This window comes from Ixodes scapularis, unplaced genomic scaffold (genome assembly GCF_016920785.2).
Source record: "Ixodes scapularis isolate PalLabHiFi unplaced genomic scaffold, ASM1692078v2 PGA_scaffold1__304_contigs__length_218370807, whole genome shotgun sequence".
NCBI lineage: Eukaryota > Metazoa > Arthropoda > Arachnida > Ixodida > Ixodidae > Ixodes > Ixodes scapularis.
Window position 1 is genome coordinate 54,431,595 of NW_024609846.1, and position 16,073 is coordinate 54,447,667.

The window sequence follows — 16,073 nt, forward strand, 5'->3', positions numbered from 1 at the left end:
TGGAGTTGAAAGACTACCAACGTACCAACTTGCCCAGTTATTCTTTGTCAAAGAATAATAGCCAATGCTAATAAATTAAATAAATGCCAACTCTTAATTGGTTAGAAATTTATAATTGATGCAGTACAGCCCTACCCTGCTCTAGTGCTTTTATGATATCAGATAATGTGTAAATATATAGGATAGTTCATAGCAACCATTTATGTCCGACCCATTATATTGAATCTTTTCTCTGAAAGCTCGAAGTTATATAAAAAAAGTGCTTATCATAAATTAAGCTGCATCACTGAATGTGTAATAGCGTATGACTTGTATGTGTGTTCACAGCAAAAGAAAAGGAGGCATTAAGAAAATGCCACTCATTTTGTTTGCTCTGTGTTAGAGCTTCTTTCAGGTATCAGGTTTTCAGAAACGATATTGTCCGATTTTCCTCGCCCTTTTGTCAGGATGAAGTTGTTACTATCTTGCCTTCCTCACATAGTGGTCCTTTGAGCGAATTATGTGACGTTATATAGGCATAGGGTAATTTTCTCTTCTCTTTTTACGCAGGATGTAATGGCATACCATCATCAAAAACGAGAGTGTACAGTGAGGCAGGCTCGGAAACTTGAATAAAGTGATAAGTAGGATTTCAATTTCTGTCTTATCAATTACGCGAAGAACACTGATCATTATGTTTGTATGCTACACATACATACTTTCAGTTGAAAAATGCAGTGCACCTCTTCTTTATGGCTTTTCTCACACAGTTTCAGAAGACGCCGGTACGTCATTCTCACGAGGAATAGAGCTGCCAAAGATTTCCTCGTTAATTTCCTGACTCATTTTTAAGAGTGCATCTCCCGATGGTGGCGCCTCTGCATTATCATCATCAATTGAGTTGTCAACGGCGTTTCTTAACATTTCACGAGAATGGAGCCATATGACATGAAATTTCACAGGTTGGAATACAGCCGTTCAAAGAAACACCTTTGAAAAGTCAGCTTTTTAAATGCAGGCGCGAATTTTTCTGTTAAATTTGAGACCGTTCTTTCCATTCAGAACGCCCGACATACACGGCGTCCCAGATAACTTGCACCGTACTTAAAAAAACACCGGAGGGCTCTGCAGGAGTGAAATCAGCTGTCGTTAGCAAGTGTCTTGAGAAAGTGCACAGATTTTTTAATGCGCCTGGTTATGTAAATAACTAAGATTATTGAGCTAACCTTTCAAATATTCTTTTAAGGGCCAAGATATCAATTGTAAAGTTGCAGGGCGGATTGAGAAACACCCAATTAAAGTGTTTGAAACATAATACGTTTTCGTGCTTTTTTCCGGCCTTCAAAGAACGCACATTCGCGGCGCGCTCGCACGCCGTGATTGGTGAAGCGAGTTGTCACGGGGTATTTTTTTTTTTTTTTTTTTTGCATTTCGCGGGCGTTTTTTTGAAGGCTAGGGAAAAGGAGCATGCAAAGTGCACCTTGTTGAAAATGGTTTAATTGTGTGTTTCTTAATGCGCTCTACAACTTTCCATTTCACACCTCGGCTTTTAAACGAAGATTTCAAAAGTTAGCTTGTTACTCTTAATTAAATAACTAGGCGCACTAAAACAATTTCGTGCACTTTTGCAAGAGACTTTCTAACAGTGTACAGTTGGTTTTACTCCCGCAGAACGCTCAATTTTTTTTTTTTTTTTTTTAAGTTTGGTGCAAGTTATCTGGGACACTCCGCATATATGTACTGGTAGTGTACATTTAGTACACTAAAAGTATACATGAAGTGTACTAAACGTGCACTTATAGTATGCTAAAAGTACTCTCGAGGTGCACTTATGGTATACTACATATGTACTTGGGGTGTACTAAAGGCATACTATTTTGTTTCATAAAAGTGTGAAACTAGTACGATTTCAGTACATACCCTAAGTTCACTATTAGTATACTTTCAGTATACTGATTTTGAACGACTTTTCGCTACGGGCTCTGGCGTCACGACGTTGCGGCGGCGCTGCTGTCGCCACTGCGCAGACGCTTCATCTCACGCCAAATTTTGTTTACGCGTGCGGGCAAACGCGGGCTTGTTTGTAAAACAATGTGTCGATGAATAGTCACGCTAGAATTTCACTTTGTTCAAGATGCGACGAAATTCGACCTGAAACTGAAGCAAAACTGGCGGAGACACACATGACAAACTGCGATGTTAAAAAAGGCCTTTTTTTTTTCTTTTTACTTTGACAAGAAAATAAATATGGCTCGGGAGGCTTTATAATCACCATGCGTACTAATGAAGATAAAATTCCGACAAATAAGTTTTAAATGGCGCTGTCACTAGCAAGAGAGAAAGGAAAAGGCGAACGAGACACGTACGTGTGTGTCTCCGCCGTAGACACGCGATCGTGAAGACTGGTTCAGACATCTGCGACGAGCGCGTTAGCTACGACCGCGTCTGTTGTGACCGGAGCGACTGGAACGACCGCTCCGCGCCGCGCGTGCGCACTCCTTCGACCACTGCAGCAAACGCAGTAACTTTGGAAAACATGGCGGTCGCCCGCACGGCTGCCGCTTCTCCAGCGCCGTCAGCTGTTCTCGCGGTGTCTCTAAAAAGAAGGCTAGCTGCCACTCACTGGCGTTACAGAAAATGAACAGAAAGCTTTCCATAGCCCCAAACTTTATTCGTGTTTTTTTTTTTTTTTTTCAAGGATACGGCTTGCACGGCTCAGCGGATGAAAAATAAGAAAAAAGAAAACAAGGCAGTCCTTGGACGATCACGACTTCAACGAACGGATTTGCCAATAGGTCAAATCTTGCCACACGCTTTATCTACGATTAGAGAAGACGATGTAATTCTAGCAGCGATAGAGTAACGTAGAGATGATTTCGTGATCACATAGACGTTGCCAGCGTTCAGAAATGCTACCACTAATCACTTTTCTCTGACGATGGAAAAGTGCGAAAATTCGCGTCCTTCAGACACATCTTCAGGAACAGTACGCACCAGCAGAACCTCGAACTTAAGCATACAGATAAAATACGCAAAAAAAGAAAAAAAAAACATTTTGGGGATGTTTGAGCACAGAAGGACCAAAAAGGGGCCGCTGTAGTCGAAGCAAAGAAACACGACGGCACGAGCGTTTCTGCTGTCTTGAGGCTGCCGCCACGACATCGCCGCACGAGTCGATGGATCTCCCCTTTCTGGGACGTGCTGGGTTATCATCGCGACACACAACGAGAATTCACCGTCAAGGATAGCGCTCTGCGCGGAACGATGAGCTCCCACCACGCCGACCACGTCGACGATCACCACCGATGCCATGTTTTTGAGCAGATGGCAGGAACCACGATCGGCAAGCAAAGCGCGCGGCCGAACTCTCCTCGACCTGTGATTGGTCTGTTGGTGTGGTTGCCCAGTTCGCTCCCAAACGTAGCGAAAACGTTCAGTACAGCTCGACTTCTTGCGTTGCGAACCAAGACGAACGACACGGCGGTTTGGCGCTTCGTTGCCACGGCAACTCGTCGTTCCAACCTGTGGCATTCGTTCGAATACAATCGTGACGATCACTCTGAGTGCAAGTGCCTGAACGAGCCTTTAGTTCGACAATAACGGGGGACTAACACTGCGACAGCCTCCGTCAGATTCTCAATAAAAGTTCCGGCTTCCAGAAACTAACATGATCAGTTCGGAAATTTTGACAAACGCAAAAATAAAGAAGTTGGTCATTGTGATGAAATCCCAGGGCATGCCAACAGTCCCGTGTCCTAACAGTCGATGTGTATTCTTTAAGTGCGCCTGTTATGCAGCAAGAGTAAAAAGAGACACCGGTTCAGGAACTACGTTTTCACGACCCTCTTTACAGATCCATAATACACGTAAAATATCACAGTCTGTGCGATTGAATAGCGTGTGGCTTGTTGCTTCTGTTCAATTGTGGTTCCAAACCCTACACTCTAAATTCGGTGTCAACATTGTGCATGCCTTAATCGTTGTTTAAAAAAAAAAAAAAAAGTTTTTCATTTTATTATCAAGTTTTTGACGGGGAACCAATTCTCGTACAACGCTTGGCGCAGGAGGAAACAAAAAAGCTATAACGCACCAAGCCGTGAACAAAGACATACATTGTAGCCAAAGTCGAATGCGAAAAGTCCCAGTCTCGAGTGCATCCATCAAGAGAGGAAGAGAAATGGAAGAAACGAACAAGCGGCAGAGTTCTGAGCCGTGACGACGGTAGGACAATACGAATGTTGACGTCGTGTTGTTGGAAAGCACTCAGTCCATTTCATTGTTTCGACATCACGAGCACACTGCCGAAGAGGAAGGTCAACTTCCTTCAGACGCCGTGAAGGACAAAGCAGGACGGGGGTTCGCACCTGGAGCCAAACAAAGCTCGCGCTACTGACTCACATGTTGCAGGTTGCGGAGGGGAAAAACGAGCGCTGCGTCACGGTCTGCGCTCGTGCAATAACTTACGGCCGAGTCCCACTAGAGCGACAAACAGAAACAACCAACGCCGACAAGCCGCAAGCACGCGAAGGTATCTTTGGCAGGCTCGCAATCAGTCGTGCTTCCTGCCCGAAGGACTGCATACAAGCTTACCAAAGGTGCATGTTGCGTGCGCTTGCGGCTTGTCCGTGTCGGTTGTTTCTGTTCGTCGCTCTAGCGGGACTCAGGGATCAATGACCTCGGGCTGCAGTCACCACGTCAAAGCGACGTCCCACAGACTCGCAAATTGATGCTCAGAGTGCAGACAAAGGCAACGGCGGACAAAAAATACGAGCGCGTGAGTCTAGCTCGGCAAAAATGCTTCGTTTGTACGAGAACTCGGCATAAGACGCACTTTACAGGGTCACGCACTACTGGCACCCGTGTCTTTGTGAGCACTATATGCCGCCGGTATTTATTTGCGAGACCGAGCACACAAGTCGCAGTCTAATCGTGCATAGAAGCGAGCGAATAACGACTCCTTCACGTCCCGCTCGTTGTTTCGCTTGCAGAAAGCAACAGCGAAATTTAAAAGAACAGCAAGTTATTAGGCCCTCTCAAACAAACGCCATTAATCCGCAAACTATTCAGAGTCGCGATGAGCGTGCATTTACGCAATTCCGTGTCTGTACTTGTAGCCACCGACAGGCGATATTGACCCAAGTTGTTCTGAAGCACCTTTGGAAGCGGCAATAAGTCCATTATGGAGCGGCAAAAAGTACGTCTGGACCACAAGCACATACTTTATCTTTATTCGTGCCACTGCCAATGATCTGTGTGCTGGCCTATCCGACTAAAAAAAAAAAGTGCATGGTTTGCTTTTACAGTTATATGCAACGGCAGGTTTGGTTTCCTTATACACAAAACTTGCTGTTTAGTTGCACATAGAAGCATTAGGCATGGACTGCTGTGAATGGTCATGTTAGGTACAAAATGAAATGTAAACCAAATAGTACATTCCACTAAAATAATGTTAGAATAATCTTGAGCACACCTATTGATGTTTCATATGAATTCTAAAGGTTGTGAAAAAAACAGTCTTAATTCAGATTTTTAAAAAAAGAACATGTAATTAAATTATGAACATTCATGATATTTTGTTTGTAGAACCTTATATTAACAGAGATAGGCATGTGAACGATAAGAATGCCTTCTTAAAACAATCCAACCGAAGTTCTTCAGGTTATTCCCAAGCTTAATTATATTGCTTCACCTAATTTAGTTTTAGTTTATTCTATGGAATGTACCTCGAACGGATAAAACATATACAAAGGTGACTAAATACCGAGTTTCAAAAAATGTCGCTAGGATGCCGGAGTCTATCATAAATAATAGCCACAGTACAATTTAGAAATTTTCGCTACAACTATGAGCTGTACTATACATTAATACTCACAAAGTTTCTTTTTTTTTTTTTTCTAATATACACGACGCTTGCGTGTTTAAAGGGGTACTCCGGCGATTTCTTCATAGTCCCCGATTTTCCTGAAAATTCGCTAAACACAAAACAACGAACGCCGAAATAAAATAGTATCCCAAATATTACGTCAAAATATTGTTGTTGTTTTTTTCGCGGAGTTATGGAATTTATAATATTGGCCCTCATCGTGTTTTCCAAACTGATAGTCTCTACTGGCAGTAAGAAATAAGTGACGCCAGTGAAAGGCAGAGGTTCACTCTTTGGGTCGTAGAATTTGTTCCCAACTGATTCCAAGCAGTTTCATCGTGTCAAACGAACGCTTTAGAAGCTCGCTCCAGTACCGGCGCACCAGCACAGAGGAAATGCTTGGCACAGTCTATTTCTTTACTGCTTGCTCGACTGGCAAGCATGCCTGCCACTGACGCCACGGCACCGAAAGTTACGGGTACATTTGAATGTTGGTTTTTGCATTATATTCATTGGCCGATTTCACAATAACTATTATGAATTTCGCGATACTCAATATAGCATACCGGAAAGGGTGAAGGCAGGGGGTCAAGAAAATATACTTAGTTGGGGGAGCCAAAAAAAACAAAAAAAACAATTGCCGGAGTACCCTCCTTTAACGTCCCACCCTGGGGGAATGCTTTCCCTTTAGCACTCGGATGCACTGCGGCGAAGCAATTGCAATGCTTACTTCGCGGTTACCGCTTCGCTGCAGTACACGACACCGCGATGAGAAGCGCACTCAACAAAGCTAACTTATACGCCAGAGCAGATTAAGAACATAAGAGATTTTGCGCAATTTGCAACTACTGTTAGTGTTCGACACGGATGAAGAAATCAAACGGGATAGTACGTTACTTGCGGCTAAAATCGAAAGTTCCGAAAGTTCGCACAAGCCTGCCAGATCCGGACGTGTAGCGGGGCCTGCGCCATTATATTTTCCGTATCTAATAAAGTGAAATTAAGTTTTGGCGCAATGCTGGTGCAAGCTCCTCCCATTTGGGCTAAATGCAGCGGGATGTAGCAGGGTAAGCCCTTTGGCGCAGTTTGGTGCAAATGGCACAGCAATCGCATCACTGCGTGACGGCCGGCACGCCCGCAACACTGGCACTCGCATCGTAAATAAAATAAAACAAAAACTAATAAAACAGTACAAGAAGCGTAGAAAGGGCGCGAGGCACTGAACAGGCACTGCAGGACTGTTGCCACGCGCGCAAAATCTCGACCCGGCAGCTCGGAACGAAGCGGCCGCTTCTTGCCAGCACGTGCACGGCTGTGCATGCGTGCTTCGCATCCGGCCGGGCCTTCCCGCGGCGGCGAGTAGCAGCGCCTTATAAAGCAGCGCGTGCCGCCGCTGGGCCCGCTGGTCGGGGCCCCGGGCGGACGCACTATTTCGGGCCCTGGGCTCGCCGGGCACCCCTTGCCCGCCTTATCGGGCCTTCCGCGCCGGAAGCTGCGCACTGCCTGCCCGGCCGCTCTCTCTCCTCCCTCGCGGTGCACCCGAGAGTCGACGCGCGCGCTTGGCTCAAGAACAATGGTTCCGACCACGCTTCGACAACTCGCGGAGGAAGGACGCGTAGACTAGATGCGCTCTTGGTTCTTCTCCGCGGAAGCCCAGGACGGCTCACTCGAACGAAAATAACATAGTCTTATAAATGACGCGTGATTTTGATTGATTCTACAGCTTTTCCACATGGGCGTGGCCATCTTGAATGTCGTCACATTTGGTATGCGTTGAAGCATCGTTTTATCTCTCCACGACGCTGGAAGGTGTTTACGAAACAATGTGTGATTGGCACACATTCTTGTTTTGCCTCAGCTATATTTTTACGTATATATTACGGGTTGAATTATCTCAGTATTTTTTCGTACCATATATAAGATATGGAACCCACGTGACTAAGAACGAAAAGAGACGAAAAACGTCTATATTGAGCGTGGTTCAGACAGTCGCGGGCCGCGTTCCCAACGACTACAACGACAGCAACGGAAAATCCACCGGGACATCTGTTCGCCGTACACAACGTGACAAACAATATGTAAGAGGTAGTCTCGCGAAACAATCGCGAACCACAAGGGTCCCGGAGTCTGTCGTTGCTGACTTGTTGCGGACGCAACCAACACAAATGTGTCCCATCCTACACCAATCTTGCACGTAAACTGTGCTCAATCGAGTTTCATGGTCAGTCGACCGAGAATTTGTGAGCCGACTGGCCGGGCGCCTATTTATGGAAGGAGTCGACGGAAGTTTGGAGAGTTTCCGAAGACCGCATTATCCCCTTTGCTACGCTCCTCGCAACAACATGCGCCCGTCACTAGCCATCCCTGCATATCACTGCTGAGTTTCGGGTCTCCTAGCGGCTTCTACAGAACGTTGCGAGACGGCGGAAACGACCTACGAAAAGTCTTTATTGTCACGCGAATGCTCCGAGCTAATAACGGCAGATGGAGATTTTACTAAGCTGGACACCTTGAAATAATTACGAAACTGAAGCTTGCGAATATATTTTCCGCTCTTTTTAAAATGTCATATAAAATAACCGGTTGAATATTTTGAACGTTAATCGTTATATAAAAAGCAGATTAATAGAGAGACAATCTACAAAGAGGAGGGCGTGACCACCTACATAGCGACACCCGTCTTGTGGCGCCGTCAAGCGCTGTCAACATCTAACGACACGAAAGAAAAACAAACCAAAGGAAGAACGCACAGAACAAAGGAAACTATTTTGTTTCTGTGGACTCTTGTCACCATGTAAAAGAACAACAAACCCTGCTTGAAAACACACTAAATGCCCCTCTTTAGTACGCCTTCTTGCACCCAGTGCCGCTCATGAGCGAGCGGTGCACTCTCTGATTTGTCGGCGCGCATATATCCGCCGCTCTTGCACGTATGCATCGAAAGACAAGGGCTCTTTCAGGACGGAGGCCTTGCATGCTTTTCGAAAGCAGACCCTCAGTATGTCGCACGAGAAGAGAAAACAAAAAATCATTTTGTTACATGGAAGGAACGTATTCTGGTCGCAACGAGTTCCCGCCATAGTTGTAGTTCTTCCCCTGGCATGCATGCATGCCTCGAACTCGAGGTCATCCTGCACTGATATACCCCTGGCCGCCATAGTATTGAGTGTGATACTAATGAGCGCGTGCTGACAATGAGCTTGTACAACGCTTCCTCGACACTCCCATTCACAGCGTCGAGATCGTCGTTATTTGCCAGACGTCAAGCGGGACCTCGCTTTTTGAGCGTGCCCAGCGCACGACGACACAAACTATGGCGTCCAGACCATGGCGCGGAACGAACATGGCGACAGACAGGGAGAAGCGAGCGACAACATCGCCCCGCCACGTCCGAGAAAGCCGTGCGCGTAGCTCGTGGCCAAGCTCAAACGCGAGAGAAGAGGTGCTGTCCCCCGAAGGGTTCTTACGGCCTCGTTGAAGGCGCGCCATTCCCGAGAGCCGCATCCGCGGAGAGCACCCCCGCCCGCATCAGGCACACGCCAAGACCCGGTGGCACGCTGCGCCGGGACTACCGGCGCCATTGTGGACGAGCACAGCAACGAGCGTGACGTAAGCCCCCGCGAGACACGGCCTCCAAGTGTCGCCTTTGTTGTCTTCTTTACCTCTGCTAGCCGTTCGAACGTAGAGGGTATAAACCAAGGACTGAAACCGTAACCCGAACCGAAAACCGTTTAGGATCGAAATTTTTTCGGTAACCGGAACCGGAACGAAAGCGATATTTTAATTCGATGTTAACCGTAACCGTAATAGGGACTTTTAGCAAGCCGTTACCATACGGTTTGCTAAAGCATACAGTTTAGCAAACCGTATATGCTTTTAGGCCCGCGCTTCGTGGTCACGGTATGCGCGCGCTTAAAGGGGTACGGAAACGAAAACTTAGCTCTTATTTCTTTGCTGACTGCTCTGCGCTGCGAAGTTCTACATAACAAACGCGTGACCAGAAAATGAAAGGAAAACAATGAGCTACATTGAGATGAGGAGAAACACAACGTAGATGAATGGGCGCAGACTAAAGGCCGGTTCGGATACTTGCGTTTGAGTGCGTTTGACTGCGTTGCGTCGAGAACCGAAAGAGTCACCGGCACATCTGTGCTTCATATAAAGCATGGACTCCAATTCAAGGAATCATCATGGCACGCGATATAAGCAGCAGGGATGTCCTGGTTTCTCGCTGCCGTAACGCAGTCAAACGCACTCAAACGCAACTGTGTGAACCGGCCTTTACAACTCTATTCTTTTCCTTGCGTAAGTTTGGAAAAAACTAAAAATCTAAGAAATAAAAAAAAAAAAAGATCTTCATGAGGGTGCGTGGACTTTCGATGTTTGTGGTGTTGCTTTCGATCTGTACTATGCGTTCGGTTTCTATGGTGTAAGAGGGGACCTTGAAGCTGGTGCTGACTCTAGTGCTGCCAAACTCACGCATGGGAAAACTCACGCAAGGAAAAGGACAAAAAGAAAGGAATAAACAGTTGTTACACTCCGTTTCACCTTATGTTGTACCGCAGCGAAGGCTGGAAGCGCGAGCTCATAGCGTTGACAGCTGTGAGCTTGTGCCGCCGAGATCTGCCCCAGAGCAAGGAGCTCGCGCTTACAGCCCTGCAGTACAACATAAGGTGAAACAGAGTATAGTCTGCGCCCATTCATGTAGGTTGTGTTTCTCCTCATCTCAATGTAACTCATTGTTTTCCTTTCATTTTCTGGACACGCGGTTGTTCTGTAGAACTTCGCAGAGCGGCACATTCCGCTCTGTACTATTGGCAACCAGCCCAAACCCACGTTGTGTCAGCACTTTAGAAAGACTAGTCTTCGGCTCGTAAACACGCGAAAACTAATTTTAAACCGAATAAAACAATTTCTTTATACAACCTGGTAGTTAGGAGGCCGATGCCTCCCGCCCAAACGCCACTCATGGAAGTACAGCGAACGCAATCGCAAAGCTTGGCGACGAAATCCACAGTGATTTTGCAGCGTGCATTCCGCACCATCAAAAAAAAAAAAAGAAAAGAAAGAAGAGCAATCTAGAAAAAAGGGATTTTTTTTTACACGCAATCTAGATACTTTGTAAATAAGTTTGATTTCCTGATTAATACCTGAACAACAACACTAGGCAGAAAAATATTGTTTATATATACACTGACTTCAATCATCGACGCATATATTGTTACGTTTCATTAAATAATCAGAAGAAGCGTTTATTTGCAAATAATTTATGAAAATATCTTGAAGATTGTTCTGACTAATCCTAAGTATAGTAAAGAAGTTTCGGAATGCTAATGATTGTGGATTGTTTCTATCTTGATGAGCATCGTGCCGGCGTGTGATCGTACTAGAGTGCCTTCATACACACGCGCGCTTTTGCTTGAGTGGTGACATCTCAGCCATTTTTCCGCCCAATCGTTTTTTTATGCATTTCGAAGTGCGCGCAATCCGGTGTCACTCAGCTCGAGCGCGTAGCTTTGGCTGATGCATAGACGCCATCTTACCGCCCAAGTCACGCACCGAGTGCGCGAGAGCGTCTTGCGCTGGCACAATCCGGACAACAATGGATGTCTTCACCCTGAGACAGACAGACATGTAGGCACCCTAGATCGTACATCACTACTATATGGCCGGCTATAAAAAGGGTCCCCCCGCCTCCTCCCCCTTCATGAAACGTCATCGCAGTCGGGTCGCGCTAACTCGGCTATCGGGTCAGATTCCGACTTCCGAAGCGCTGATCGAACACGAGCCCCGGCCGAACCCAGACCGAACACTGATGCCCAATCTCAGGCCTCGATCCATCTGACTTTGATGACGGCGCGGAGGCCTGCTTATCTATAGGTGGTGTTGGGCCGGGACAACCCGCAAGTAAGCGAGCTTGTGAGTGTGTTTGTGTCATTTACTCAGTCAAGGAGCTCATTTTTCTGCTTAGCAAATAGCATATAAAACGCAATACTATTTGTGCGCGCATTTAATTGCACGCTGCCAAAGGTACACTGGCAGTGCTGCCGTGTCACGCGATCTTGAGCGTCGGAGTCAACTGTGTGGAAACGAAGGTGGTGTAATTCACTCTGTGGCTATGGGCATCATTTACTATGGGCACGGGAGTTTGGTGGGGCGGTTTCGCACTCCTACAAAGGGGTGAACATTAAGTAATGCGCACTATCGGCCTACGCCAATGAGCAGACTAAAAGAAAGCCGTTTGTTCCGGGAGTCGCTTTCGAGGGCATGAGGTTCACAGATTGGGTTATGTTAGGTTATAGGTAGACGGTATAATTTCCGGTTTTAAACGAAAAGCGCCGATAAATAGCCGTCAATGTCGAAAAAAAAAAATCGGTTAAAACCGAAAAATACTGTTTTTTTAAAAAAAAATTCGTACAAGCGGCAGTATTTTTTTTTTCAATGAAGTGTTATGTAAAGGTTCAAAATACTATTTTTTTTTTAACGGTTGTTTTGGGTTGATTGTCAGCGGGTGCAGATAGTTAATCCTTGCGGCGAGATGGAGCTGCTGCAGGGATTTTCTTTCATTAATTAATTAATTAATTTATTTATTTATTTATTTATTTACCCTTAAAGGGGTACTGACGCCCCAAAGGTCGTATTTGTTGGGTTTTTTTTGTCCAAAACGATGCCACTTGTAGTCATAGACACGCAAAGAAAAAAAAAACGCAAAAAAATCTACAAAAGCGCGCGCGCAATTTTTTTTTTTTGCTCCTTATTTTTTTTTTGCTTCTTTTTATTTGTGACGTAATCGATTATAAAATTTAGAAGCTCTGAAAGAGACATTTCTATAATATTTAATAACGGCATTCCATGCTTTTTAACGCAATTGCGAACGCACGACGGCCCTACTTTTTGAAAGACAGAAAATCGGAGTCCGGAGTGATGTCGCCTCCTGGCTCTTTATCCCCCCTCGGAAAACATGGCGGCGCTCGACGCATGTAGCACAGATGATGATCGGTGAGTCGGGAAATCGGACGAAGCTCTCTTTTTTTAGGTGCCCGACGACCTCTCAGACTTCGAAAAGGAAATCGTCAAACGGTCCAAACAACTGTGACTCCGCCGGGGCAGCCGTTCATGCAACACCGGCGCGACGTGGCTCCTCACGTCGCTCACGAAAGTCCGTTGCGCGCCTCTCTTCGGCCTCACACCGTCTCAAATAATTTTAGAGCGCTGAAAGATCCATGAAAGAACTTAAAAACTCGGAAGTAAAGAGTGGTTTGAACGATAGGCTCACAACGATAAAGCCCCTTTAGGTTGATAGCGGAACGCGGGCGAACACGACACAGAGGCCTGAGAGAAACTCGAGTTGCAGGACGACTGAATCTCTGACGTCACTCACTAGCGCGGGTCGCACGGGAACTTCAAATTCGCCTTTTAAAAATCGCTGTTTTTTGTTTTACTTTACAAATACTGTGTTCTCAAGTTTCCAATTTTGAGGGTAATGTCCAGGCATCCTTTTCAATCGTTTTGGTAAAAAAAAAAAAAAAAAAAAGATTTTAACCTGTCAGTACCCCTTCAAAAACCTCGAGGGGCATTACATAAGGATTTGTTCCCCATTAAAGCATTTAAAAGCTTGTCGTGCACGATGAAGATAAGCTGAGCGATCTGGAAACTAAGTTCCTCTATTAGCGCCAGTACGCCATCTGCACCATTGTTGACCCTGTGCTGTTTTGGAAGCTGCATTCACCAGACAGGCCAGACCGCACCCAAGCCTCCGTGGACATTTTGGGGACTTCCCGCGTCTAGCGCAAATGTAAAGTGTGCGTTCTCGAAATGGCGCGTCGTCAACAGGAAAGTATGCATACATATTCAATAATGAAGTGCGAAGAACATTGTGTATCAGAAGCAGATAAAAGGTTAACTGTTTCTCGTGCTCATTGTTCGTTTCTATTCGCGATGTTTTCCCGTCGATGAAAGCCGTTTTATGCGTCTGCACGATACAATTTACCGAAGCGTACCGAAATTTTGGAAATAAAGAAACAGCGAAAAACATCCGCCGATTTTTGACATAAACGAACACCGGAAAGCATGCGGCCTACTTAAACGTTAGGATAGGTTAGGTCTTTCCCGCAGTACACCCAAGACTCCGGGATCGAGAGTCGAATGTTTCAGCCAACAGCTTTCTCGTTGACCGTGAAATCTTCACGTGAACTGGGAACATGACGTAAAAACTCCGATGGGTCGAGCCAACACTGGACACAACCGAGTCCGTTCCTGAATGTCAACAAGAGGACAACGAGGCTTTCGCAAATACGACTTGCAGCCAGTGCGGTGTGCATGTTGTTTCGGCGCAGGTCGCAGTGACGCAAATGGTTATGCCCGAGATATAATTAGGTTGGGGAAGAACGCTCTGCGCGCTCGTCGCGATCGCTGCCAAGAACCGCGTGCCAGGGTCCACCGACGAAACAAAACTGATAAAAGGCCTTCTTAGAAACAAAAATTAAACAGGATTTGATTTTGTTGTTTCATTCGGAAGATTGAACTAGCAAGTCGCGTATGCAGAAGTTCGCCCCTCTCTATGCGAGGCCCTTAGAAATCATCAGAGAAAGTGGATATAAGTGGTGAGAAGTGGTAAACAAACTAAGAACCACGCAACGCGACTCCAGCTATTGCATTTGGCCAGTATAGAAAATCAGAGCGGCAGGCGAAAGGGCTAGACAGATGCACGGCAAAACGTCCGACGGGTAGCATGAGGGATCGGAAAAATGGCCGAAACGGCACTTTTGAGGTGATTTGCGTGCGAAGGGGAACTTCGCCGATTCTTTGGTAGCCTTCGATTTGGCTGTAAATTTGCAGACCGCAACAATAACCCCTTCTCAACTGATAACCAAAATATTTTATAAAAATAAAAATGTTCCATGAAGTTATTCAATTTTCAAGTAACGCCGGCCGGAAAGGTTCCAGGAGGCGACTCTACTGGCAACAATGAAAAATCCCTACTTTTCCCTACCCACGTATACGTCATGGGTGGGCAGGCAGACGAGCGACTCGGGCAGCCGCGATTGAGATTTTTTCGCAGCTTCAAGGTTGAAAGTTCCTTTGCAATGGGTAGCATGCTCCGCGATAGATTGTAAAAACAGTGCCGGGAAAAAGCTTCTTTTTCAGTTTTCTTTTCGCGGGAGAAAAACAAATGCGTTCTTCGGCAGCAATGGAGGCCAGCCACGTCAAGGAGCTTTTGCGCGAGCTGGGTGCCGAGAGAATTAGTGTCACATGAAATATTTTCACTCTTACTCAGAATACTTTATAGCCGCGTGCTGCGCGTTAAGTATCCTTCAGCAGCTGGAACAGCTTCAAGAGCGGCAAGCGCAAACTCAAATCGGCTGTGACCATTACGACATCCGTCCAAAGAAGGGCGCTAATAATAACGAGACAAAATAGTACACAATCTAGCACTATAGTCGACATTTTGCACAGTCACATTTGTTATTCACAACTAATTCAGTGATTTTTTTTTTTTTTTTTTTTTATAAACATTATTTCTGTTTCGAACGTCAAATTTAGCTCGGGCTACTCTCGGAGTTCCACTCACGCGGCCGATATGTTGAAGACGAGAAGTGAAACGTCTAAACAAAGTTCAAGTTTGAATTTAGACATGACTTTAGACATATTGCTATTCCTGTCTGCTAGTACGGAGGTTTATGGAGCAGGTGTCGACCTCCATTAATATGGAGCTCAACACCTGCTTGTGAAATGGTTGGCGTGCAATATTCTCTGAGAAGAAGTGATGAAAACGTCTTTAATTTGTTGTATTGCGGAGAAATTTTATATAGGACTAAAAAGTTTTTTTTTGTTTTTTTTTTTTTTTTTAGCCATGAAAATATTAATGCCGTTGAGGGGAGGCATACAAATTTACAGCTGGGTCGCTAAACAAGTCAAGCACAACTTTGTGTCCGAAAGTTGCGGAACGCGCTAATTGGACTCTCGCGACGCTGAAGTCGCGCCGAGCGAGGTGTCAATCATTCGAAGCAAAGTTCATCGAGGCGCGCGTGCGGCGCGTGAGGGGCGCGAGGAGCCCGCTGGTTGAACGGCTTCGCCGATGACGTAGCGCCCGTTTGTCCCTACATCCCTACGCCAAGCTAAACTTAATGCTTTGCAAATTGTCACTAGGTGACCTGCTGACGCTCAAAATGCCTCCGAAGTTTGTGTTAAAAAGAAACCTCGTTTGTCGAAGTTGTCGCTGACGTCAAAG

At 45.8% G+C, this 16,073-nt stretch overlaps 1 protein-coding gene across 2 annotated transcripts in view; it reads right to left on the minus strand.

Moving 5' to 3' along the window:
• The window catches only part of LOC8032616, a 265,009-nt gene that overhangs the window by 60,421 nt on the left and 188,515 nt on the right, over nucleotides 1-16,073 (minus strand). The window lies entirely within an intron of this gene.